We start from the raw sequence: 26,328 nt of genomic DNA, 5'->3' as shown, positions 1-26,328 counted from the left end.
AGACGCCATCTGGATGGTTATTCTGGTTACACAAACCCAGAAGCATGATCCTTCTTTAATCCCAACACCACCCCTCTTCTGAGCTCATAAATAAAAGTTAAAATCTGAAAAGCTTAAAATAAATAAAAGTTGAAACAGAAAGCATTTCAGTAGGGAGTATAATAGCTTTGTGTGGAATTAATCAAATATTAGCCCTTAAAGAAAATATGCATTTTGTTTTATCATTATAGCAGTGTTTTTAGTAAAGAGTTCCTGGTTATACTGTTGCCAAAAAGCTTGAGTAAAGGAGTTAAGTAAGCAGTCTGGGAACTTTCTTCAGTCACCTGAAAAAGAAAAACAAGCATGCTAGATTTTTGTCCTTGAAATACAGGTATAAAGGCATGAAGCTGATGGTTTTAATTTAGTTTTAATTTTACTCATATAGAGTAGATGTTTAAAAACATAAAATATGTGCAATTTATGTTTTTTAGGGTTGCAAAGATATCTGAAAGATTTCTCAAATGTACCATTTCTTGTTAAAATGTACAGTATATATTCAGTTATATGTTAAAATATATAACAGTTTAGTTATGAGATGAATTATAAGATAATTATAAGATAATTCAATAAGGCACAATAAACTTTGTTACAGTAAAAAACAAAATTGTCATAATTTTCATTTTATTTGGTATAATCTGGCAGTATATTTCCTGTGTTTCTTTTTTAGCAAAGAAAAGCATCACCCACAAGGTGCTAATTGGCAACACAGAGAATCTATTGAATTTTTGCTCAGGTCAAGGCAGTTTGTTTAATATCTGGAGTTGTGGGTGGTCTTGGTGTATACATAAGACTTATAAGATCGCCTGCTCATGGAGCTGGTATGCCAGGCAACTCCCTCGTCTTTTGCCATCAACTGTTTCTAATTTCTGTAACAAACAGTGATGGTGTGCTCTCAGGAGGCAGGCAAAAGCAATGGTAAAGCCATCGTGAACACGTGAGCTGGTAAAGACTTTGTTCTCCTGCCCACATGAGCTCAGCACATCATTGTGAAGTAAAGACAGCAGTGGACTCAGTGGGTTTTTATTTCTACTTTTTCTCAGACAAGATGGTAGGAGCTGGAGAAAAACAACACACAATCTTTATTTTCAGGAGGATCCACATCCATAAACATCCCAGACATAAAGTAAGTGAAAATGTGAACTAATACTTTGGAAGGTTCTGATCATCATTTTTCACGTCATAAGATCCTAAACAGTCATTCAAGAGGGTTCTAAAAATTCAGATAAGAGATCAGAATGGCCTTACAGGTTTAGGGACACGAGACAGTCAGACAAGGGAGAAGTTGCTTTGGGATGGGCGTTCAGAAGTCGCTTCTGATAGTTAACTTCATTCACTTCTGCTGGGCCATTAACATTGTTCTAGATGTTTCTGTGAAGGTGTTTTTAGATGATTAACATTTAAATCAGTGGACTTCAGGTCAAGCGCATTGCCCTCCACAATGTGGGTGAGGCTCCTTCAGTCAGTTGGAGACTTTCCCTCAACAGTTTTGCCAGCAGCCGGTCCTTGACACCAGGTTCCCACCCTCTCTGAGCCTCCAGTTTGCCCGAGTCTCAGCTGGCCTGCCTGTGGATTTTGGCCTGTCCGCCTCTACAGTCATGTAGCTAATCCCTCACATGTCCCTGCCTCTAGCTGCCTGTGGGCATCCTTCCAATAGTCAGAACAGCACGAGGGTGCCACGCTTCCTTCAGCCTGGCTCATGACTTGTCTCTAGGCGAGTTTACTCTCCCACTGCAGCAACATCAACTGCCGACTGATAATAAAGATGTATCTGGAGAGGCCCAGATACTTTATTTAATGAACCTGAAAATGTAACATGTCAAAATTTGTGCCATGCAGCTGAGACAGTGATTGAACATACATTTGAGCTTTAAATATTTATATTAGAAGGGAAACAGGCAGTCAATGAGCTAATCTTCCACCTCAAGGAAACTAGAAAGAGAAGAATACATTAAATCCAGGATAACAAGGGAGGAAATGACAGGATGGAATGCAGACTGTGATGGATTAATGTAACTGCATTACACATGTATGAAATATATATTCATATATTTTAAATTTTAAAAAATGGAGGAAATGAGAATAAGATCATAATTCAATGAAATAGAAAATTAATAAATACTAAAACTGTCAATGAAATAAAAACCTAATTTTCTGAATGTTAATAAAATTCTAATTAGACTGACAAGAAAAAAGAAAATGCAAAAATATTGGCAGTGTGGTGGCTCAGAGGTTAAAGCGTCTGCCTCCAATGTGGGAGACCCGGGTTCGATCCCTGGGCCGGGAAGATCCCCTGGAGAAGGAAATGGTAACCCACTCCAGTATTCTTGCCTGGAGAATCCCATGGACAGAGAAGCCTGGTAGGCTACAGTCCACGGGGTCACAAAGAGTCGGACAGGACTGAACGACTGAACGGAATGGAACGGAAGAGTAACATACACAAATACTACAGATATTAAAGGAAAAAAGAGAATATTATAAACACATTTATACCAATATATATATTTTTAGTTGAAATGTAATTTATTTACAGTGTTGTGTTAGTTTCGAGTGATTCAGATATATGTATATATATGTTTATATTTATATGTTCTTTTTCATAATCTATCTCTTAAGTTATTACAGAATATTGACTGAATTTCCCTGTGCTATGCAGTAGGTCCTTGCTGTTTGTCCATTTTGCGTCTATTGATGTGTATATGTTAATCCCATCCTGCTATTTATCCCTCCCTCCCCCGCATTTTCTCTTGGCAACCACAAGTCTGTTCTCTGTGCGTGTGAGTCTGTTTCTGGTTTGTAGATAAGTTCATTTGTGTCATGTTTCAGATTCTACATATAAGTGATATCATACGGCATGTGTCTTTCTCTGACTTGTTTCACAAGCATAATGTTGTCTGGGTCTCTCTATGTTGCTGCAAGTGGCATTATTTCATTGCTGTCTATGGCTGAGCAATATTCCATATACATACCACATCTTCTGTACCCATTCCTCTGTCCATGGACATCTAGGTTGCTTCCATGTCCTGGCTATCGTGAACAGTGCTGCTGTGAACACGGGGATGCACATGTCTTTTTGCCATCATCATAAAGCCTAAAATAATACATGCTGGAGAGGTTGCACTCAACACCTGTAGGTCATTCCTGCCACCTGGCTGCTGCATCCCTAGAGACTGCCCATGGCTGTGTGACAGCCAGGCTCAGTTTGCTGGGGGGTTGTGGGGGCAAGGGAGCCCTTCTGCACTCTTGCTGGGAATAGGTATTGGTGCAGCCTCTATGGAGAAAAGCAGGGAAGCTCCTCAGAAAACTAAACATACAACCACCATATGACCCTATGATCCCACTCCTGGGCGTATATCTGGAGAAAAACATAAAGATACACCACTATATTTTAAAATTTAGCTGAAAACTATAAATTTGTTGTCAGCCACAAATTACCAAAATAGAGTCAAGGAGAATTTCGAACTCAATCTAAATTTCCTTATATTAACAAAAACAAACAACAACAGCAACAAAAAAACTGGATTCACAAGTAATCTACCCTCTTTACTCTCTAGACCCAAGTGGAGTCACTTCATAAAATCTATGACACATTTTGATGTAGAAGTAAAATCATCTCTACACAATATTGTGTAGAAAGCAGAGGGTGAAAGAAGACTTTTCAATTTATGAAACTATTATTGTCCTAATACCCCAGTAAAAAAAGAAATTAAATCCAGTGCCATGCCTCGAAGGTTCAAAGGGCAGCAGATGTGAACGGTAGAATCAGCAAGTCTTTGCAAGCCTTCCTCTGGCCCTCAGGGAAGCTGATTGTCTCTCTGCCACTGCAGCTCCACCCTTGAGTTTATCACACTAGATGAATGACCATATTACATGAATTTATGACTCCCCCAAAGGAACCAGAGGTCAAATTGCCAACATCAGCTGGATCATCGAAAAAGCAAGAGAGTTCCAGAAAAACATCTATTTCAGTTTTATTGACTGTGCCAAAGCCTTTGACTGTGTGGATCACAATAAACTGTGGAAAATTCTGAAAGAGATGGAAATACCAACCATCTGACCTGCCTCTTGAGAAACCTATATGCAGGTCAGGAAGCAGCAGTTAGAACTGGACATGGAACGACAGACTGGTTCCAAATAGGAAAAGGAGTATGTCAAGGTTGTATATTGTCACCCTGCTTATTTAACTTATATGCAGAATACATCATGAGGAACACTGGGCTGAAAGAAGCACAAGCTGGAATCAAGATTGCCGGGAGAAATATCAATAACCTCAGATATGCAGATGACACCACCCTTATGGCAGAAAGTGAAAAGGAACTAAAAAGCCTCTTGATGAAAGTGAAAGAGGAGATTGAAAAAGTTGACTTAAAGCTCAACATTCAGAAAAGTAAGATCATGGCATCTGGTCCCATCACTTGATAGGAAATAGATGGGGAAACAGTGGAAACAGTGTCAGACTTTATTTTTTTGGGCTCCAATATCACTGTGGCTGCTGATTGCAGCCATGAAATTAAAAGACGCTTACTCCTTGGAAGGAAAGTTATGACCAACCTAGATAGCATATTAAAAAGCAGAGACATTACTTTGCCAACCAAGGTCCATCTAGTCAAGGCGATGGTTTTTCCAGTGGTCATGTATGGATGTGAGAGTTGGCCTGTGAAGAAAGCTGATCACTGAAGAATTGATGCTTTTGAACTGTGGTGTTGGAGAAGACTCTTGAGAGTCCCTTGGACTACAAGGAGATCCAACCAGTCCATCCTAAAGGAGATCAGTCCTGGGTGTTCACTGGAAGGCCTGATGCTAAAGCTGAAACTCCAATACTTTGGCCACGTCATGCAAAGAGTTGACTCATTGGAAAAGACCCTGATGCTGGGAGGGATTGGGGGCAGAAGGAGAAGGGGACGACAGAGAATGAGTTGGCTGGATGGCATCACCCACTTGATGGAAATGAGTTTGAGTGAACTCCGGGAGTTGGTGATGGACAGGGAGGCCTGGCGTGCTGTGATTCTTGGGTTTGCAAAGAGTTGGACATGACTGAGCAACTGAACTGAACTGAACTGATGGCCCCCCAAGTCGGTCTCAGGCTTCCCAGGTGGCTTAGCGCTACAGAATCTTCCTGGCAATGCAGGAGAGGTGGGGTTGATCCCTGGGTCCAGAAAATGTCCAGAGAAGGAAGTGGCAACCCACTCCAGTCTTCTTGCCTGGGAAAGCCCATGGACAGAGGCGCCTGGGGTAAAAGGAGTCGGACATAACAGCGACTAAACAAGAAACGGCCTTATCACAAATGTTCCCAAATCTGGCCGAATGCTGAGTGGTCAGATGTGCAGAGTTTATGGTGTTTACCCGGTATAAATGAGCCTGTAACAAGTTGGAGAATGAAGGAATGAACGTGGGAGGAGAAAGCCCTGAATTTACTGGTTAAACGTAAAACATACAGGCAGTGGCTTGGGCATGCCAAAATCCTCCATTTGATCTTCAGTCACTTCTGGGGTCCCCTCCCGAAAATTCGTAGCAGCATCTTCCCCTTACTTCCCCCGCGATCGCTGTGGGCTCTGACCCTGAACACCTGCGCGGGTTCCACTGCCTGGAGGGCTCGGCGCGGCCGCTAGACGGCGCTGGGGAGCCGCGGGCCGGGGCGCCGTGCGCACGGCTGCGTGTGTGCGCACGGCTGCAGCACGCGGAGTTGATAAGGGACCTCGAGGAGGCTGGGGCACTTCGGTGAAAAAGACTGCCGGTGGCGCCCGGGCGGGAGGTGGCCTGCGTTCAGTCCAGGCCGAGCATCAGCTGCGAGGTGGGTGGCTCGCCTGTGCGCCCCGTCCGGTCTGTACAGTGAGGACAGCTCCCACCTCAGCGTTGACCTTGTTTTCTCAGGTGAAGTCCTTAACATGTTTTCTGGCTGGTATGAGGCACTCAAAAGGTCTTTTTTCCCAAAAACTATTAGACAATTTGCTGTAGATTTAAAATGGCGGGTACTAGCTGTGTCCTCTCGCCCCTCTGTTTTCTTTCTCCCCACCTCATTAGTTGTCTGTTCCCTTGTATTTCTCACAGCCTTTACAGTATCCAGTTGTCAGCGATCCATGGCCTCTAACTTAGGAATGCGTCCCAAACTGACGATTTCATGCCCAGTTACCGCTGCGGCCTCGGCCTCTCGTGGTCGTCGCTCCTGCGGTCAGTGCCCAGGCCTCCAGTGTGCCCGCTTCTGCCCTCCCGTTTGCCCTCCCAGCACCCCTGACAGGCGACCCTGGAACGTGCACATCAGCTAGTCACTTCTCTGCAGAAAGGCCCTTCCCCACTCCAAACTGCTGGACGAATTACAACTACTTTTGTGTAGCTCAGCTCGGAATATAGCAAACGTGCAAGTGTTTTATGGGACGGTCCCCAGGGCGCTCGACGGGCCCGCGGTGGTCACATCCCTGCCCTCACCTCCTGCCGCTGCTATCCTTGCAGCTCCTGGGTCTGCAGGCCCCTCCTTCAGGGCTCCAACTTCCCATTCCTGTCACTTTGCTGTCCGTGCCATCGATCTCCTTCATAGAGCCTGCTGTCACCGTTTACAATATGCCCCGGCCCCCAGCACTCTATCTATCACCAGGCTTCATCTTTTCTCCAGAGCACTAGTTCACTCTAACATGATATGTGTGCGTGTGTGTGTTGCTTCAGTCGTGTCTGACTCTTTGCGACCTATGGACTGTAGCCCGCTAGGCCCCTCTGTCCTTGGAATTTCCCAGGCAAGAATCCTAGAGGGGGTTGCCCTTTCCGTCTCCAGGGGATCTTCCTGACCCAGGGATCGAACCTGGATCTCTGAAGTCTCCTGCATTGGCAGGCGGGTTCTTTGCCACTAGCACCACCTGGCAAGCTCGCTTTTCAGGACATCAGAAGACAGTACTTTCATTAGGCAGAATAGATACTTAGTAACATTGAACTCCGGGAGTTGGTGTTGGACAGGGAGGCCTGGCGTGCTGTGATTCATGGGGTTGCAGAGAGTCAGACACGACTGAGCGACTGGACTGAACTGAACACGTTGTAGTAGCCAAACTTCTCAGTTCAGAGTGGAGCCTTCAACTGCGTTGTCTAGTCAGTGTCTTAAATGCACTCTGGAGGGGCAGACACAGCTTTTCAGATGCAGTCTTCGCAGGGTGCCTCTCCCCAGCCTGACTGCTGCTCTTTCCTGTTTGCCAAAGACTCGCCCCAAAGGGACTCCGTGGGCCTCACAGCCTGGGCCTAAACTAGGCTGGTGAGCAGCTGCTGTTCAAGCGGATCTGTTGGAGCTGCAGGTGGGTCGTGTCAAAGCAGCTCCGCCAGCTCCACTTAAACTAAAAGTGATGTGGAGTCCCCGTTTCTTTCTTCCTATTGCCTTTACCTAATTGTGTGCACTCAGGGCAAGACACAGGAGGATGGCCAGCAGTCTGCTTGTTGGAATATTAGCTTTTATCACTTTTCCTGCTGTTGTAAAAAGATGCTTGCTGTTGAAGCCATGTTGTAGACCTGTGTGAAGTGTGACTGAGAAGCTGTCTTAATTCTGCCCACCCCAATAGTCATCGTGTAAACACTCAGGAAGTTGTATATTACATTACAAAAACACCTGGGCAAGCTGCTTTGTCACTGTGCAGTGGTAAGTAAAATTTTAAAAAACGTATTTACTTATATTGACACATAGTTGATTTACAATGTTGTATTAGTTTCAAGTATGCCGCAGAGTGATTTGTTAGAGGTTGCTACAAGATATTAAGTCGAGTTCCCTGTGCTATACAGTAAACCGTTGTTGTTTATCTGTTTTATTTACAGTGGTATCCATCTATTAATCTAAACTCCTAATTTATCCCCCCAACACCTTTTGCCTCTGATACTATGTTTGTTTTCTATGTCTGTGAGTCTGTTTCTGTTTTCTATGTAGATTCATCTGTATTATTTTTAAGGATTCTATGTTTAAGTGATATCACATGGTATTTATCTTTCTCTGTTACTTCATTTGGTTGATAATATCTCTAAGTCCATGTTGCTCCAAATGGCATTATTTCATTTTTTATGGCTGAGCAATATTCCATGGTACATACATACATATCACATCTTCTTTATCCATCCTTCTGTCATTGGACATTTAGGTTGTCTTACATATAATAGTCGCGTCTTGGCTGATAATGCTGCTGTGGACACTGGGATGCGTGCCCTGAGTGGGGTTACTGGGTCTCATGGTAACTGTTTTTAAGGGATCTCCATGCTGCTCTCCTAGTGGCTGCACCAGTCCGTCTCCTGGAGTATTACTTCAGGGGGACTTGCCCCCTCTAGGAACCACTGTCAGATTGCCCAGCCCTTCAGCTGGGGCAGTCCCCCCAGACCAGGGGCATCTTGGGTCCCAGCTTCCACTGCCCTGGGGAGAACTGCTTTGGGTCAGGGTCTGGAGTGACCACATTCGTTACACTGACCAGTGTTTCGGCGGCGTTCCAAGGCTTCTCTCGTGTGTCTCAGGACTAGTGTCAGCAGCTCGTCTCTAATGTAAAGTATCAAACTGTAAGAAGTATTTATGGAATATGCCCAGAACTGTACCTTATTCAGCAGCTAAGAGAGTAATTTCCTCTCATCTTTGTTATTCATGTTAATAAAAATCAATGGTTAACATACAGGAAATCTATCAACTCTCCCACAGGAACGGAAAACTAGCCTTGTCCAGGTGCAAGAAGGCATTCTGAATGTGAGCAGCGGGGGCTGTCAGGAAGCCATCCCCAGGGTCCAGGAGGGTGCCAGGGGCAGCCAGAGGAAGAAATGAAGGAAAAGGGACATTAGGCAGTTTGTCTGTATTTTTAACTGTTAAGTGTACCCTACGGGATTTTTCCGCTCCCTTTTATTTACAGGCAGAGTGGACTTCAGTGAATGCAGTTCCTGTTCTGTATCAGACCCTGGCTGGACCCGGTCGCTGACTCCAGGAGGTGAAGGCTGAGGGGCGGGAGGTAAGGTCAGTCCTCACACCTGGTGGGGAGGGGGGCAGGGAGCCAGGCCTGTGCGCTGGCAGGAGAGGATGTGGTGCCGTCTTGGGGGGTGTCTGTGGAGTGTGCAGGGCCAGGGGGAGTGCACGGAGCCCTAGCCGGGCAGTCTGCAGACCTGCAGGGCCTCCTCTGGTTGCAGTGGGCAGAGCGGGAGGTGGCCAGCCCAGCGTGAGGGTCAGAGTGCAGACGCTGGGCACTGGTGAGAGGGGTGGGAGGATGGATTGAATTCGGGGCACAGATGGGTATTTTGCGGGGGAATCGAGGTTAATGCTCCGGTATTAAAGCGAGACAGTGGAGTTTTAGGTTTGGACTCCTCCTGCCTTCAGTTTAGGGATACCGAGGGTAAGGTCCTGGGGCAGCTTGGGGGGAACCATTTCCACATCCATCGGGGTACCACGTGGTGATGCCCATATCAGGACCATGTGAGCTAGGGACCCGCGGCAGTAAAAGTGACTAGGAGACTGCGTAACTGCCCTGATGGGGTCTCTCAGAGCCAAAGGGCCCCACTGGGCTCCTCTGAGGGTCCGCGAGCTCTCTGGAGGCCTGGGGCCCTAGCACAGGGGGTCTGACCACTCTAAGACCTTGGGCGTTTGGTCAGGGCTCTTCCCTGGAGGATCTGGTGTCTGAGAAGGTGCAAACACCTCGTTTCTTTGTTTTTTCTTGGTCTGTTTTAGGGCCATTTTGTAGAGAGTGAAAAAGTATTGCTTTTACCTAAGTTAATCTCATCTATGAAAAGCACAGATGTATGTAATCTTTTGGGATAAGAAGTTACTGAGAATGACCTCTCTTACGGCAGTATGCATATTACAGCAATATTGGGGGACTGATGCTGCAACTCGTATAGCTTTTATGTCTCTTTCAAAGGAAAACTACTCTGGGTATCATAGGAACATAAGAAAAGGGAGTTTTACCTAGGAAAAAAACAACAACTGTTTTCCTCCTACGGCTTAATTCAGCTCATTTCATGAGCAGTGGTGGCTTTTTAGACGTCATTCATTCTAAAGCAGAGAACACCTTTGTTTTGTGTACTGTGGTTGTTCAGAGCCTGGGGTTTGGAGAGGGACTAAATCTTCAAGAACTAGTCTTAGAAAGATTTATGATGGTATTTCATTGATAATGGTCAGTTGACAAAAAGTATTTGCTATTCCAGGTCCTTTTGGACTGAAGAGTTTTCCTTTTTAATCTGTGGTTTAACTGCACAAAAAAGGAGAGAAATCCTTAATGGCACCTGCTTTGAAACCAGTGCATGATTACGTAAAGTACTCTGGACGGTTCTATTGCCTGAAACTAGTTTTGAGCACCATTTTTCCTAATGGTCTCTAACTGTAGCTCTGGGAGGAAAAGCTGGTGGGGAAGCCACTTGAATAGAGATGCAGGTGAGGACCTCAGGAGAACTGCAGGAGAAGATCTTATTTCTGGGCCTGGACTATTAGTCCCTGTGTGCCTCCCCTGAGCTGAACACGGGGTGTTCCCAGGCAGTGCCTCATTGGACCAGCTGGTAGTGTCGGGCTGTGAGAGCTTCTACTCTGTGAAGCTGAGTGATTTCTAAGAAAGGCCTGGCGGGGTCACACATCACGCACAGGCACTTCTGATGTGTATCTTCCCCACATTCTGTGCCACACGTTTGAGGCAGAGGAACTGTCTCTGATGTTCAGTGAAGTCGGACACCTTTGGGATCAGAGACTGGAGAGCGTACCAGACCCGGTTTGGAGGTGTCTCAGAAGTTTGCCTGGAAATGGGAGGAGTTGGAGGGACTCACCCGGCCAAAGGCACTCAGGTAAGCCTCGGCGATCAACAGCCTCTGGGCGTTGCAGCGCTGGGTCAGGATGTCGATCAGCAGGTCCTTGTCACAGCCTGGAAGAGAGTTATGTTGGAGAGTGGGTGCTGTGAGTGCCACACTGCAGATGGGGAGAGCCCGCGGTGCAGGGGTCGGGCGCATGGGCCAGCTCGTCCCCTGGTGCTCCCAGTGAGGGAGAAGGCCCAGCCTGAGTGGAAGGTCCATTGTTCCCTGCTGTGGCCGAGGTGCCTTCTGTCTCCCCCTCTCCTGGTGCCATAGACTTTTCTTTTCAAAGATTCAGTAAAAATAGAGGGAGGAGAGAATGTGGCCTTTCTCCCATCCCCCTCCTTCCCCACCAGGAAAAGGCTTCCCTGAACTCCACACTGATCCGGTTTGAACAGACCCCATGTCCTTCTCCCCACACGGCTCCGAATGACTTACAACAGATGTGCATTGAGAGGACAGGACTGCTCTGGTCCTGCTGACAGCAGGTGAGACCACCAGGGCCCTTGTCTTTTTTGGAGAAAGAATTCCCCACAAAATGGGGTGAAGCAGGTGCAGAGTTTATTGGCAGCACAGTTCATGCAAAGGGAACAAAGAAGCAGTTCATGTAGAGTAGGAGCAAAGCAGAAACACAGACCCAGAGAAGAGAGCAGGCAAGGTCCCTAATGAGGAGTGTGACAGAGACGTGATTTAAATCACCAGTGTGGGGCACTTCTTCCAGGGCTCTGTTCCGCTCTGGCCAGTTACTTCGCCTCTTTCCCCACATCTGACCCGTCCCAGGGCCCTCCCCATGTACGTGCTCATCTTTTAGCCAAGATGGATTCTAGCACAGAAGACTGTGGGAGGTTTGACAGCACTTATTATGATGTGAGAGCTGGACCATAAAGAAGGCTGGGTGCCGAAGAATTGATGCTTTCAAACTGTGGTGCTGGAGAAGACTGTCAAGAGTCCCTTGGACAGGACGGAGATCAAACTAGTCCATCCTAAAGGAAATCAACCATGAATATTCATTGGAAGGGCTGATGCTGTAGCTGAAGCTCCAATACTTTGGCCACCTGATGCAAAGACTCAACTCATTGGAAAAGACCCTGCTGCTGGGAAAGATTGAAGGCAGGAGGAGAAGGGGACGACAGAGGATGCGATGGTTGGGTGGCATCACTGACTCAATGGACGTGAGTTTGAGCCGGCTCCAGGAGTTGGTGAAGGACAGGGAAGGCTGGCGTGCTGCGGTCCACGGGTGGCAAAGAGTCGAACGTGGCTGAGCGACTGAACGACATTATGGGATGGTGCCCCTCCCTTTGTGGCCCCTGAGGAGCCTTCTTGTGCACTTGCGCCTGGGGGGAGTTCCAGTCTCCCTGACCTCAGGAGGGACAGATGTGCTCGTCCTCTCTCACTCCTGCAGACCTCAGCTCCTACCACTGGCTCTGTCCTTGGAGTATCAGGGGAGACACAGCTCCAGTTTAACCTACCTGACAAACTCCAGCTGCTCTGCTCAGGGCCCATCTGCCCCTTACTCAGTGCAGACCCTGCAGAGAAGGAAGAGTCTTGGGGGAGGGAGCTGTGAGAGGAGGGAATCAGGCCCCTGCTTGTAACAGAGGCCCTGCTCCTAGGCTTTGAGTCCCGCGCTTCCTCCTTCATCAACCCATCGACCTGGTAAAATGCCTGGATGTACAGTCGCTGCAGGGAGATGTAACTGTGGTTATGAGGAACCACCTGCCAGTGCAGGAGACATAAAAGACGCAGGTTCAACCCCTGGGTTAGAAAGATCTCCTGGAGAAGGAAATGGTAACCCACTCCAGTTTTCTTGCCTGGAGAATCCCATGGACAGAGGAGCCTGGCGAGCTGTAGTTCACGGGATCACAAACAGTCGGACGTGACTGGGCAGATTAACATGCACACTCGCAGTCACGTCGTGACCAGGGAGACCTTAGCAGCTCCTCAGCTTGACCAATATTTAGGTAGACTTCTCCTTATCTTAAGCCTTTGATCTTTTCTTTTGTTTTCCTGAGAGCATTTACTTTGGAAATCTTGTGGTTGTAAACTCTTTCTTTACTCCTTTGAGATGTAAATCTTCTCCCAACCACTTGCTGGAAGAAGAAATGCCTTCCTCAGGGCTTAGGACCCACCCCTTTGAGTAGTCCCCGAGAAAGACAGTCGCTGTCCCCGGGCGCTGTGGCAGGTGGCACCCTCAGTACCAGTGGGCAGACTCAGATGTCCTCACTGCGTGACCGGGCCCCCACCCTGCGTCCTCTGAACTACTCACTAGCTCAGCCCAGGGCTAGACCTTGCCTGCTTTTGTCCCAGAGGAGCTGGGGCCAGTCTCTCTCCTTTGGTAAGGGCATCCTGGCCTGTTGAGTTGTGTGTGGTACAGTTTTTCTCTGACAAACTATGGAGATGAGTAGAAAAGTGAGTTGAAGCGCTGGTATGTTAAGCAGATCGTGTTTTGGGGACTTAACGCCATCCTGGAAAAGCTGGGCTCATAGGAAGGTAGTGAGCCGGCTGTGGAAACGGGCAGTGAGCAGGGCTGAGGATTGGGGAAAGGTGGATAGTGGGTCTCTGAGACCCAGTGTGGGGCGGGGTGTCTGCTCATGTGAGAGAGAGGGTCTGGCAGCGGCAGAGTGGAGGTGGGGAGGCAGAGAATCTTCTGCAAAGACTGGATCTCAGATTTGTGACAAAAAGGTAGCCTGCAGTGAAGTGGCACCAAGCAGCAGGGAGCCCAGGCTCCCAGGCTACGTCCTGGACCCAAGGGACGTGAGATGGTTCCAGAGGAGTCTGTTGACCGCGAGATCCAAAATGAATGTAGCTTTAACTACATTCTTATTAAGTAGAAGGTGTTTTGGTGTTGACTATCTGGTGATGTCCATGTGTAGAATCTTCTCTCGTGTTGTTGGAAGAGGGTGTTTGCCATGACCAGTGTGTTCTTTTGGAAAAACTGTTAGTTTCATTTTGTACTCCAAGGCCAAACTTGCCTGTTACTCTAAGTATCTCTTGACTTCCTACTTTTGCATTCTAGTCCCCTATGATGAAAAGGACATCATTTTTGTGTGTGTGTGTGTTAGTTCTAGAAGGTCTTGTAGGTCTTCATAGACTTCAGCCTCCTTGGCATTAGTGTTTGGGGCATAGACTTGGATTACTGTGATATTGAATTGTTTACCTTGGAAACGAACAGAGATCATTCTGTAGTTTTTGAGATTGCACCCAAGCACTGCATTTCAGACTCATTTGATGACTGTGAGGGCTACTCTGTTTCTTCTAAGGGATTCTTGTCCACAGTAGTAAAATGATCGTTATCTGAATTAAATTCATGTATTCTAGTTGGTTTTAGTTCACTGATTCCTAAAATATCGATGTTGGGCCTTACGAAACATTACTATGAACAAAGCTAGTAGAGGTGCTGGAATTCCAGCTGAGCTGTTTCAAATCCTAAAAGATGATGCTGTGAAAGTGTTGCACTCAATGTGCCAGCAAATTTGGAAAACCCAGCAGTGGCCACAGGACTGGAAAAGGTCAGTTTTCATTCCAGTCCCAAAGAAGGTCAATGCCAAAGAATGCTCCAACTACCACACAATTGCACTTATTTCACATGCCAACAAGGTTATGCTCAAAATCCTTCAAGCTAGGCTTCACATAATGACCCTAGAACTCCCAAATGTTCCAGCTAGATTTAGAAAAGGCGGAGGAACCAGAGATCAAATTGCCAACATCCATTGGATCATAGAAAAGCAAGAGAATTCTAGAAAAACATCTACTTCTGCTTCATTGACTATGCTAAAGCCTTTGACTGTGTGGATCACAACAAACTGTGGAAAATTCTTAAAGAGATGTGAATACCAGATCTCCTTACCTGCCTCCTGAGAAACCTGTATGCAGGTCAAGAAGCAACAGTTAGAACTGGACGTAGAACAACAGACTGGTTCCATATTTAGAAAGGAGTGCATCAAAGCTATATATTGTCACCCTGCTTATTTAACTTACATGCAGAGTTCAGTTCAGTTCAGTCCTCAGTCATGTCTGACTTTTTGTGATCCCACGGACTGCAGCACGTCTGGGCTTCTCTGTCCATCACCAACTCCCGGACCTTGCTCAAAATGCATGTCCGTCGAGTCGGTGATGCCATCCAACCATCACACCCTCTGTCGTCCCCTTCTCCACCTGCCTTCAAACTTTTCCAGCATCAGGGTCTTTTCCAGTGAGTCAGTTCTTCGCATCTGGTGGCCAAAGTATTGGAGCTTCAGCATCAGTCCCTCCAATGAATATTCAGAACTGATTTCCTTTAGACAGAGTAATCACACAAAATGCCAGGCTGGATGAAGCACAAGCTGAAATAAAGACTGCTGGGAGAAGTATCAATAACCACAGATGTGCAGAGATACCACCCTTATGGTGAAAATGGAAGAGGAACTAAAGAGCCTCTTGATGAAAGAGGAGAGTGAAAAAGTTGGCTTAAAACTCAACATTCAGAAAACTAAACAGATCATGGCATCTGGTCCCAGCACTTCATGGGAAATAGATGGGGAAACAGTGGAAACAGTTACAGACTTTATTTTCTTGGGCTCCAAAATCACTGCGGGTCGTGATTGCAGCCATGAAATTAAAAGACAGTTACTCCTTGGAAGGAAAGTTGTGACCAACCTAGACATCATGTTAAAAAGCAGAAACATTCCTTTACCAACAGAGGTCTGTCTACAAAGCTATTTTTTTTTCCAGTGGTCATGTATGGATGTGAGAGTTGGACTATAAGGAAGGCTGAGCGCCGAAGAATTGAAGCTTTTGAACTGTGGTGTTGGAGAAGACTCTTGAGAGTCCCTTGGACTGCAAGGAGATCCAACCAGTCCATCCTAAAGGAAATCAGTCGTGAATATTCATTGGAAGGACTGATACTTTGGCCACCTGATGTGAAGAGCAGACTCATTGGAAAAGATGCTGATACTGGGAAGATTGAGAGCAGGAGGAGAAGGGGACAACAGAGAATGAGATTGTTGGATGACATCACCAATTCGATGGACCTGAGTTTGAGCAAGTTCCCGGAGATGGTAATGGACAGTGAAGCCTGGTGTGCTGCAGTCCATAGGGTGGCAAAGAGTCAGACACAACTAAGCAACTGAACAACAACAAATAAGATTTTTCAGTTATATATAAGTATTGATTTTGCTATCATCACATAATTATTATAATGTGATTTTTGTTGTTATTCTGTTGGCATTATCCACAATACACCTCTCTGAATTACTCTCCATTTTTCAAAGTTCATAGCAATTCTGGCTCATATATTCTTCTAGAAGTATTTCAAAATATTTTCATATGGATCTCAAAAATGTTATTCAAATATCAACTAAAATAACTGTAAACTTAGGAATCAATTTGGAGAAATCACTAACATGACATATCTATTGAATTATTTATGTGTTTTTCTTTTCTAAAGGACTTAGTAAACATTTGTATAGTTTCTGCAAATTACAAGAAAATTTATTTGGTTAAAATTATTCATATTTGTATTCTATCAATATTTCAAGTTATAATATTTTTATTTTGGTCTTAACAGAATAATTTCTTAATGAAATGGATGATATTGAACTTTGTGTGGACCGTGTGTCCAGAAAAATTATTGAACTCTCATGTTTCTGCTGCTGCTGCTGCTAAGTCACTTCAGTCGTGTCGGACTCTGTGCGACCCCATAGACGGCAGCCCACCAGGATCCCCCGTCCCTGGGATTCTCCAGGCAAGAACACTGGAGTGGGTTGCCATTTCCTTCTCCAATGCATGCATGCATGCTAAGTCTCTTTAGTCGTGTCCGACTCTGTGCAACCCTATGGACAGCAGCCTACCAGGCTCCTCTGTCCCTGGGATTCTCCAGGCAAGAACACTGGAGTGGGTGCCATTTCCTTCTCCTGAACTATCATGCTTCTAATAATTTTTTACTGGATTACCTTGGTTTTGAAATTTGCTGGTAATGTCTGCTGCAGAAACAAAGGATTTTGACTTGTTCTTTGAACATTGTGTCTTTCTTTCTTGTCCTGTTGCAGGGCCAGGAATTTCTGAATGATTCCGACTTGATGGTTTAACAGAAAAGCATAGCGTAATGATCCTTAGCAATTTTATGGGCTTGTATGATGTATGTTTGATTCTTGTTATTCATGATGTGTTTCTACAAAGTCATCATGAACATGAATTAGTAGATGCTGAATGGTTGCTTCCAGGGGACATACAGGAATACTCAGCAATGAGGTGTAAAGGGATACTTCCTCCACTTATATAAATAGCATCTACACACACCCTACAGCTCACAGTATATTATTGCTGAGCAAGGTCAGGGGCAGATGGTGGTGGATCTAATTTAAGTAGCACTGAGGGTCCCACAAAGATTCATTTTGTCTTGTAGGCAGCTTTGCTGTGATTTAGGTGTGTAGGTCAAAGATAGTTCCCAATGTCCAGGATCTGGCAGGGATGGTCTGGAAATTTTATATGCTAACTGAGACAAAATAAACACAGGAGCTCTGCGTTCTAAGAGTGCATGGGCAGGAGAAGCAGCTGGTCACAGCTGGGACTTGGCAAGTGGACTGTTAGAGACCGCTACCTGGGCGGCACTGCTTTTCCTTGGTGAACTGTTATACACTGTTTATTAAAACAACTCCCTTTCATTTGCATCAGACCATAGTTTTGCTTTCTGATTTTTCTAAGTATTAATAAAACACAGAGCCAAGTAAAAAATCAAGTAGGATTACATCAAACTCAGAAGCTTCTCAAAGGAAAAGACTACAGTTAACAGTACTGCACTGCATAGTTGACAGCTGCTGAGTAATCAGTGAATGTTCTCAGCATAATGACAGAAATGGTAATTATGCGATGAGAACGATGTGTAAGCTAACGTTACTGGGTTAACCATTTAGCGACATGCATGTCAAATCATCATGTGTACATACACCTTGAACTTACACTGTTGTACATCAGTTATGTCTCAGCAAAGCTGGAAAGAACCCACAGTAGCCAAGGAGAACACTTGGAGTTGTCATTTTTGGTTGAACTTTGCCAGGAGCATCAAGATGGCTAGCCTTTGCAAGCATGTTGCCCTGTGTCCTTGCTCTGTCACCCTGAAGCAAGCCTGTGCTGTCACATGCAGAACCTCCTGGAATCCTTCAGCTAAAACACTGACAAGCAAAAGCTGCAAGGGTCAAAGTGAATCTGAATTCTGACCCTAAAATTGCAATGACAAGAAAACTGAAACTGATGCAAAGAAAAACACTTTTTTTTTCCAATGAGTAGATTGCTCTGATGTATAGTTTTAAGCAGAATATTCTCCAGAAGGAAGAGTTCATCCATAACTTTCTATTACCCTGCCTTTAGATGTTTCTAGTGAGGCTTGACATTTCAAAGGGCATGGAAGCAGTGCAGATTCTTAAAGTGGACTTCAGAGCGTATTCAAGTTCTTTATTGTTTTCCTCTGGCAGTGGACACACACACACACAAACACACAGACACACACATAGTATCGCTTTCATATAGGTGACCTTGTCTTCCACGCTGACCGTCTGCTTTCTCCTGGAAGGCGTTGTATGTCTGGTGCAAACGTTCCGGCGTCAGTGTTTATCTCCCTGCTCAGCAGCAGTCTCCTTAGTGCAGCTTGACGTCTCACAGCTCTGTGTCGAGTCTTAACGATTAAATCTTTTTTTAAAAAAAACTCAACAACGTCCCCCTTCTCTCTACATTTCTTTCCTAAACTCGTGTTCGTTCACTGGGCATCCGCTTCTAAGGCGAGCGACCCAGCCTCCCCGCCCTGGGAGCTCACAGACTGGTCTGCAGTCGACAGAGCGGACAGGCTGGGTGGAGGGTGGGGCAGGGCCGTGCAGAAGGCGGTGTCAGGCCTGAGAGTCTGGAGGGTGAAGAAGGCTCAGAGAGGAAGGCTCACGGGGGGTTCCTGAAAGACAAGGATTTGAATGCCAAGTGGGTGGGAGAAGAAAACAGCCTTCCAGGTGGGGTGCGGGGAGCAGTTGGGGGTGGCTGGGCCAGTTTGCAGGATGCAGAGGAGCTGCCCCTCGGAAACAGCAGGAAGAGGGCTGCTTTAGCCGGATATGGAGGTCGCAAAGGAAACAGACTAGAAAACAGGCATGGTGAGAAAGGATGCTTATCCCAGAAAAAGTTTTTGACTTAAGAATTTCATTTCGTAGTAGTGGTGAGACATTTAAGAATTTAAGGCCAGAACATATCGATCAGATGTGCAATGGTGAGAGGCAATTCTGTTCATCTTTTCTATTTTTTTTTAATTCTACGTCTTTGCCCAGCTTTTTGTTTGAATCTGTTTGCCTTCTGTAGGGCTTCCCTGGTGGCTCAGATGGTAAAGAATCTCCCTGCAGTGTAGGAGAGCCAGGTTCAATCACTGAGTTGGGAGGATCCCCTGGAGAAGGAATGGCAACTCACTCCAGTATTCTTGCCTGGTGGATCCATGGACAGAGAAGCCTGGTGGGCTATAGTCCATGGGGTTTCCGAGTCACACACAACTGAGTGAGCATGCACATACAGTCATAAAACAAGGTAAAAACACAGGAAAAATGACCCCGAAGGAGCTAGACATCCCCAGGCTTACCGAATCCCTGGAGTGCGCCTCCCAGCAACTCAGCATCCAGCACAGGGTTGAAATTCGGAGCTGGGAAGATGGTACCCTGAATCTGGTGGGGAGGGTCAAAGAGAGAGAGGAGTTGGGTAATACTCACCAAAGACTTCAGCATGTTTTTCATATAAATAAAAACAAAAGTACATTCTATATGTTTGAACAACTCTAAGACACACACACATGGGTATTTTAAACAGATGTGTTAATTGTATGTCAGTTGCGGCGACTTAGTTGAGTTCTTTTCAATCCCCTGTTCTCTCCCATATTGGGATCTAGAAACTGAGAAACTTGGAACTGATAGTAGAAAAGTGTAAGAATCAAATAAATACATGTCTTCTTAGTAAACAGTAAGCATTTTCTTAGGAATTGGAGACTACTTAGAAACCAAAAAGAGAGCCCTATTATGGGGCTTCATCCCATTTAAATGCTGCTGCTGCTGCTGCTAAGTTGCTTCAGTCGTGTCCGACTCTGTGTGACCCCATAGACAACAGCCCACCGGGCTCCCCCGTCCCTGGGATTCTCCAGGCAAGAACATTGGAGTGGGTTGCCATTTCCTCCTCCAATGCATAAAAGTGAAAAGTGAAAGTGAAGTCGCTCAGTTGTGTCTGACTCAGTGACCCCATGGACTGCAGCCTACCAGGCTCCTCCATCCATGGGATTTTCCAGGCAAGAGTACTGGAGTGGGGTGCCATTGCCTTCTCCGCCATTTAAATGAGTTACAGATTAATCCCTTGTCTGTTGCTTCATTTGCAAATATTTTCTCCCATTCTGACTGATGTCTTCCCCTCTTGTTTATCATTTCCTTTGCTGTGCAAAAGCTTTTAAGATTACCTAGGTCCCGTTTGTTTATTTTTGCTTTTCTTTTCATTTCTCTAGGAGGTGGGTCAAAAAAGAGCTTGCTGTGGTTTATGTCAAAGTATGTTTTTCCTAGGTTTTTCTCTGATAGTTTTATAGTGTCTGGTCTTATATTTAGGTCTAAGCCAGAGAGAGAAAAATAAGTATTGTATATGAACACATAAATGTGGAATCTAGAAAAATGATAGAGATGAACGTATTTCCAGAGCAGAAACAGACACAGATGTAGAGGGTAGACTTGTGGGCGTGGGGGTGAGGGGGAGGGGGCAAGCTGAGAGAGATGCGTTGGCATGTATAAATTGCTATTTGCTGTTCATTCACTCAGTCGTGTCTGCCTCTTTGTGACCCCAGTGGACTGCGGCATGTCAGGCCTCCTTGTCCACCATATTCTGGCGTTTGCCCAAGTTCATGCCCACTGAGTCGGTGATGCCATCCAACCTTCTCATTCTCCGCTGCTCTCCTCCTTTTGCTTTCAATCTTTCCCAGCATCAGAGTCTTTTCCAATGAGTTGGCTGTTCACATCAGGTGGCCAAAGTATTGGAGCTTCAAGTACCATGTGTAAAACAGCTGGCCAGTGGGAATCTGCTGTATAGCACAGGGAGCTCAGCTCGGTGCTCTGTGATGATCTAGAGGGGTGGGGAGGGTGGGCGAGAGAGGTCCCAGAGGGAGGGGGTTTATGTACACACGTGGCTGATTCACTTCACTGTACAGAAGAAACTAACGCAATATTGAAAAGCAACTATACCCCCAATAAAAAATTAACCATGAGTTAGAAGTGGCAGTTACCACCACAGCTTTAGAAAAAAAATTCAGGGGCCCTAAAGTTGTATTATCGGAAGTTGAAATATTGAATCTAGAATCAAAATTCACAAAAATCTAGATGATGCAGGTGGGGTGGAGGGTTTTTGGCAGAAACTGGCAGGTGCAGAGGAAGACGTGAGCTTCCGAAGCCCCTCCTTTGACACTCTGCCGTGTGCCAATAGCGGAGTGCCTCTGCATCTCTTACTTGAGCCTGAGCCGGCAGCACTGGGCTGGGTAGTATCACACGCAGAGCAGGGCCTACCAGTTCAGGTGTGCTGAGACAGGGAGCTCCCCCCGTTTGCTGTGAGTTTGCCAAGAGATGATGGGGAGAGAGCCTTCCCATGGTGACGGGTCTCTGGGCCCTTGAGCAGGCAGTTTCACAGAGCAGTTCTGCTGAACACACAACGTTCTGGGGCTCACGGTCTAAGAGCAGAAAATTAATTAATTGATGAGCCTGGTTTCTAGTCTTAAGAAACATGCATATACCACTGCCAAAAGATTAATGAAAAAATTTGGGGGGAGTAAGAACACTGTTCAAAAAATTAATGAAAAAATTTTGGGGGAGTAAGAACACTGTTCACTTGTGTTAAAGCTAAGAATTAAATTCAATTTGTGTTCCACTTGACCGATATTAGTAAGTTTTTATACTCAGAGGCATAAACGTGTCCGTGAAACATTCTTTTTAAATCCTAGATGGACAGATGTGTGATTAAAATACGGACATAGTTTAGAATCTTAGGATGCCCATGCGTGTGTCTGCAAGCCAGTGTCCAGTTCACTTCTGATAAAGTGAAAGTGAAGGTTGCTCAGTCGTGTCCGACTCTTTGCGACCCCATGGACTATACAGTCCATGTAATTCTCCATGCCGGGATACTTCAGTGGATAGCCTTTCCCTTCTCAAGGGGATCTTCCCAACTCAGGGATCAAACCCAGGTTGCCTGCATTGAGGCGGATTTTACCAGCTCTTCCCACAAGGGAAGCCCAAGGATATTGAAGTGGGTAGCCTATCCCTTCTCCAGTGGATCTTCACGACCTAGGAATTGAACTGGGGTCTCCTGCATTGGAGGCGGATTCTTTACCAGCTGAGCTATGAGGGATATCTCAAGCTTATTGGTGATGAGTCAGAACTTAGTTTTCTTGAGCCAACCCTCATTTCTATACACTATTGCATAGGAGACGATTTGAGTTTTATTTCCTTATTCACTATCATCCCCATGAGTGAGACTCTATTAAGAAAATAGACTTTGATTCTGCTTTCAGTCACTAAATTGAGTTCAGAAAGCAGATTCTAAGGTAAATTCCTAGACTGAGTTCTCTTCACCTCAGTTGTTTTCTTTTGAATCTTATAATCCTAGAGCAATTTAAGATTTAAACTATTGAAAGACAAGCCCTGCCTTAAATGTGAAATTTATTTTCTGCTATTTGTCAATGTCTTTTACTAAATCCTTTTTGTCTGCATAGCTTTTTCTGTTTTTGCGTTGGGAAAACTAAAGGCTCTTTGAAGCGTGTTCGTTGTAGGAGTTAGAAGGCTCGTTGCACAGGTCTTGGGTGACGGTGCCATTCATTGCCTGCTGACCTCAGTCTTGCTACAAGCTCTCAGACAAAGGGCTGTCTTATTTATTTATTTGTTAATTCATGGGAGTATAACTGCTTTACAGTGCTTTGTTAGTTTTGTTGTACAATGAAGTGGATCAGCTATGTGTGTATACATACAGTGTCTTAAACTTCCCTACCAGCCCCCCAGCCCCCGCTTCTAGGTCATCACAGAGCAGCGAGCTGAGTTCTCTGTGCTTTACAGACGCTTCCCACTAGCCATCTGTTTTACACATGGTAGTGTACAAGTGACAGTCCCAGTTTCCCAATTTGTCCATGTCTTAAAAGTACAAAGGTCCGTCTAGTCAAGGCAATGGTTTTTCCTGTGGTCATGTATGGATGTGAGAGTTGGACTGTGAAGAAGGCTGACCGCCGAAGAATCGATGCTTTTGAACTGTGGTGTTGGAGAAGACTCTTGAGAGTCCCTTATACTGCAAGGAGGTCCAACCATTCCATTCTAGAGGAGATCAATCCTGGATGTTCATTGGAGGGACTGATGCTAAAGCTGAAACTGCAATACTTTGGCCACCTCATGCGACGAGTTGACTCACTGGAAAAGACTCTGATGCTGGGAAAGGTTGGGGGCGGGAGGAGAAGGGGACGACGGAGAATGAGATGGCTGGATGGCATCACCGACTCTGTGGACATGAGTTTGAGTGAACTCCGGGAGTTGGTGATGGACAGGGAGGCCTGGTGTGCTGTGATTCATGGGGTCGTGGAGAGTCGGACACGACTGAGCGACTGAACTGAACTGAACTGAACTAAAAGTACAAAAGAGAAACTGTATTTGGAAACAGTGAGACATATTGTTACATATGTAACTTATTGTTACATAAGTAGCCTAGGCCATCTCCTCTCTGAATGTGCAAATGTCCATCACAAAACAGAGCATTTCATTCCCGGCTGGACTAGAGTCCTCCAGAATTCCAACTGGAGTGAGTGGTAGAAAATGAAACTATTCATATATTTTGCAAAAAGAAAACACACACACACACACACGCACACAGAAAGCTGTAAAGTAATACATAAGGAAAGCTGTTGTTCAGTCGCTAAGTTGTGACTCTTTGTGACCCCATGGACTGCAGCACGCCAGGCTTCCCTGTCCTCCGCTATCTCCTGGATTTTGCTCAAACTCCCTTCCGTGGAGTCAGTGATGCCATCCGACCATCGCACCCTCTGTCGCCCCCTTCTTCTCTTGAACTGTCTGTAGTGATTTATTAGACAAAATTTGTATGTGAAATAAAAATCCACAGTTTTTTCTTCATAGCTTTTTAAACCTTCACACAGACTAATACAATGTATTTTACAATATGATGTAAAAATTCTTTCTTTCTGTTCACACTTCTCATCTCTTTTGCCACTTAAAGTTCTCTCCTTATCTATTCGTCTTAAAATAAAACACTAAAAATGTTTTAGAAGTAAATTCAACACTAAAAGTAAAAAAAATTGTGAATGGTCAGTAATTCTAACAACAGTTTTCCAGCGAGCTCTTGTCATTCATGCCCATTTATATGGCATATTAAATATTATATTCATTTCGTGTCAATTATTATGTTTCAGTTGAGCTGGAGTCAGCAACAGTGTTCCACGTAAGGCACCTACTTCGGGCTCCTTGGAGCGCTGGCCTCGTCTGTTAGTGGTCACCCTTCCTCGCCTCGGTGAGGTGTAGCTGGCCTGTGGCGTCACGCACAGTGTGATGTGATGCCTGTGAGCCATGAAGCGCTCCCTCAGTCTGGTTAGCTGGCACGTCTGCACGCGCGTGGTCTGCCTCTCTCCTGGTGAGGACACTTGAGCCCTGCTCTCTTACTCACTGTTGCTGTTTAGTTTCTCAGTCGTGGCTGACCTTGGGACCCCTGGACTACAGCCCGCCAGGCTCCTCTGTCCATGGGGTTCTCCAGTCAAGAATACTGCAGTGGGTTGTCACGCCCTCCTCCAGGGGACCTTCCCAACCCAGGGATTGAACCCGTGTCTCCTGTGTCTCCTGCATTGGCAAGTGGATTCTTTTTTTTTTGAAGGACAGTTGCTTTACAGAAATTTGTTGTTTTCTGTCAAACCTCAACATGAATTAGCCATAGGTATATATATATCCCTTCCCCGTGAGTCTCCCTCCCATCTCCCACCCCATCCTACCCCTCTAATTTGCCACAGAGCCCCTGTTTGAGTTTCCGGAGCCGTACAGCAAGTTCCTGTTGGCTGTCTATTTTACATAGTTTCCATGTTTGCATGTTACTCCCTCCCTGCATCTCACCCTCCTCCCCTCTCCCATGTCCATAAGTCTGTTCGCTATGTCTATTTCTCCACTGCTGCTCTGTAAATAAATTCTTCAGTACCATCTTTCTAGATTCCGTACATGTGCATTAGAATACAGTATTTTCTCTTTCTGACTCACTTCACTCTGTATAATAGGTTCTAGGTTCATCCACGTCATCAGAACTGACCACTGAACCCACCTGGGAAGCCCAAGGAAATATGCATCTAGCATGTAATAAAAATACAGCTTAGTGATCTGATGACTACCATAGCTACTGGTATTAAGTGTGCTAAGCCATTTCAGTTGTGTCTGACTCTCTGTGACACTATGAACTGTAACCCGTCAGACTGCTCTGTTCGTGGGATTCTCCAGGCGAAAATGCTGGAGTGGGTCGCCATGCTCTCCTCGAAGCGATCTTCCCGGATATTAAGATAGGCTGAGTTATATTCTCAAACTGATGCAGAAGTGTTTATGACTATGAACCAATTACTAAATTAGTTTCTGTAAGGTCTTCACAACTTAGTAGATGGATGTTAAGGTGTTTAAGAAAAGGATGGAGGAAACTGGATTCAACCACAGGGTCTGTAATGATTGTGGTCCAGAAGTGTCTTCCTCACAGGACTTTATATTTTGAGGAAACAGTTATGAAGGAAGTTATAACTGAAGATCACTTTATCTGAATAACAGGTACTGTGAACATTATCTTAATAATATGTAGTTCAGTTCAGTTCAGTTCAGTCGCTCAGTCGTGTCCGACTCTTTGCGACCCCATGAATCACAGCACGCCAGGCCTCCCTGTCCATCACCAACTCCCGGAGTTCACTCAAACTCACGTCCATCGAGTCGGTGATGCCATCCAGCCATCTCATTCTCTGTCGTCCCCTTCTCCTCCTGCCCCTAATCCCTCCCAGCACCAGTCTTTTCCAGTGAGTCAACTCGTTGCGTGAGGTGGCCAAAGTATTGGAGTTTCAGCTTTAACATCAAACACTATAAAACTTACCCTGTTCAGAATGAATTGATGGCATCAAATGACTGCTTTCTCTTCAAGCCTCAAAATATTCAATTCCTAATCCCAGGAATCTAAGATGCTCCCGTGTTTGTAGGTGTGATTAAGTGAAGGGGTTTGAGGTGGAGAGTATCCTGGATTATCTGGGGGCCCTGAATATAGTCCTACCTGTTGAGGCAGAGGGAGATTTGACTACAGCAGATGACGTGAAGCTGACAGCAAGCTGCCGTGATGCTGGCTGTGAGGATGAAGGAAGGGCACTTGTGCAGGGAGGTGGGCGAGTTCTAGCTGGTGAAAGGGCGAGGAGACCCCCTTCCCAGAGGCTCCAGGAGGACCCAGTCCTGGGCACAGCAGCCTGCTGAGACTGATTTCAGATTCCTGACTGCAGAGATGTCAGAGGATACACTGGTATTGTCTCCACCT

At 45.7% G+C, this 26,328-nt stretch overlaps 1 protein-coding gene across 1 annotated transcript in view; it reads right to left on the bottom strand.

Moving 5' to 3' along the window:
- The window catches only part of ANXA10 (annexin A10), a 43,280-nt gene extending 24,730 nt beyond the window's left edge, over positions 1-18,550 (bottom strand). Inside the window, exons 1-2 of the mRNA XM_088837640.1 lie at positions 18,300-18,550; positions 10,774-10,868 (exon numbers count right to left, since the gene is read on the bottom strand). The gene's annotated coding sequence lies outside the window, so the exon portion shown is untranslated. The remainder of the gene's footprint in view (positions 1-10,773; positions 10,869-18,299) is intronic.
- Positions 18,551-26,328: the final 7,778 nt, after the last annotated feature.

Source organism: Moschus berezovskii, chromosome 7 (genome assembly GCF_049115385.1).
Source record: "Moschus berezovskii isolate FMDL1 chromosome 7, NW_MosBer_1.0, whole genome shotgun sequence".
Classification (NCBI taxonomy): Eukaryota; Metazoa; Chordata; class Mammalia; order Artiodactyla; family Moschidae; genus Moschus; species Moschus berezovskii.
This window is presented reverse-complemented; position numbering and strand designations above follow the sequence as displayed.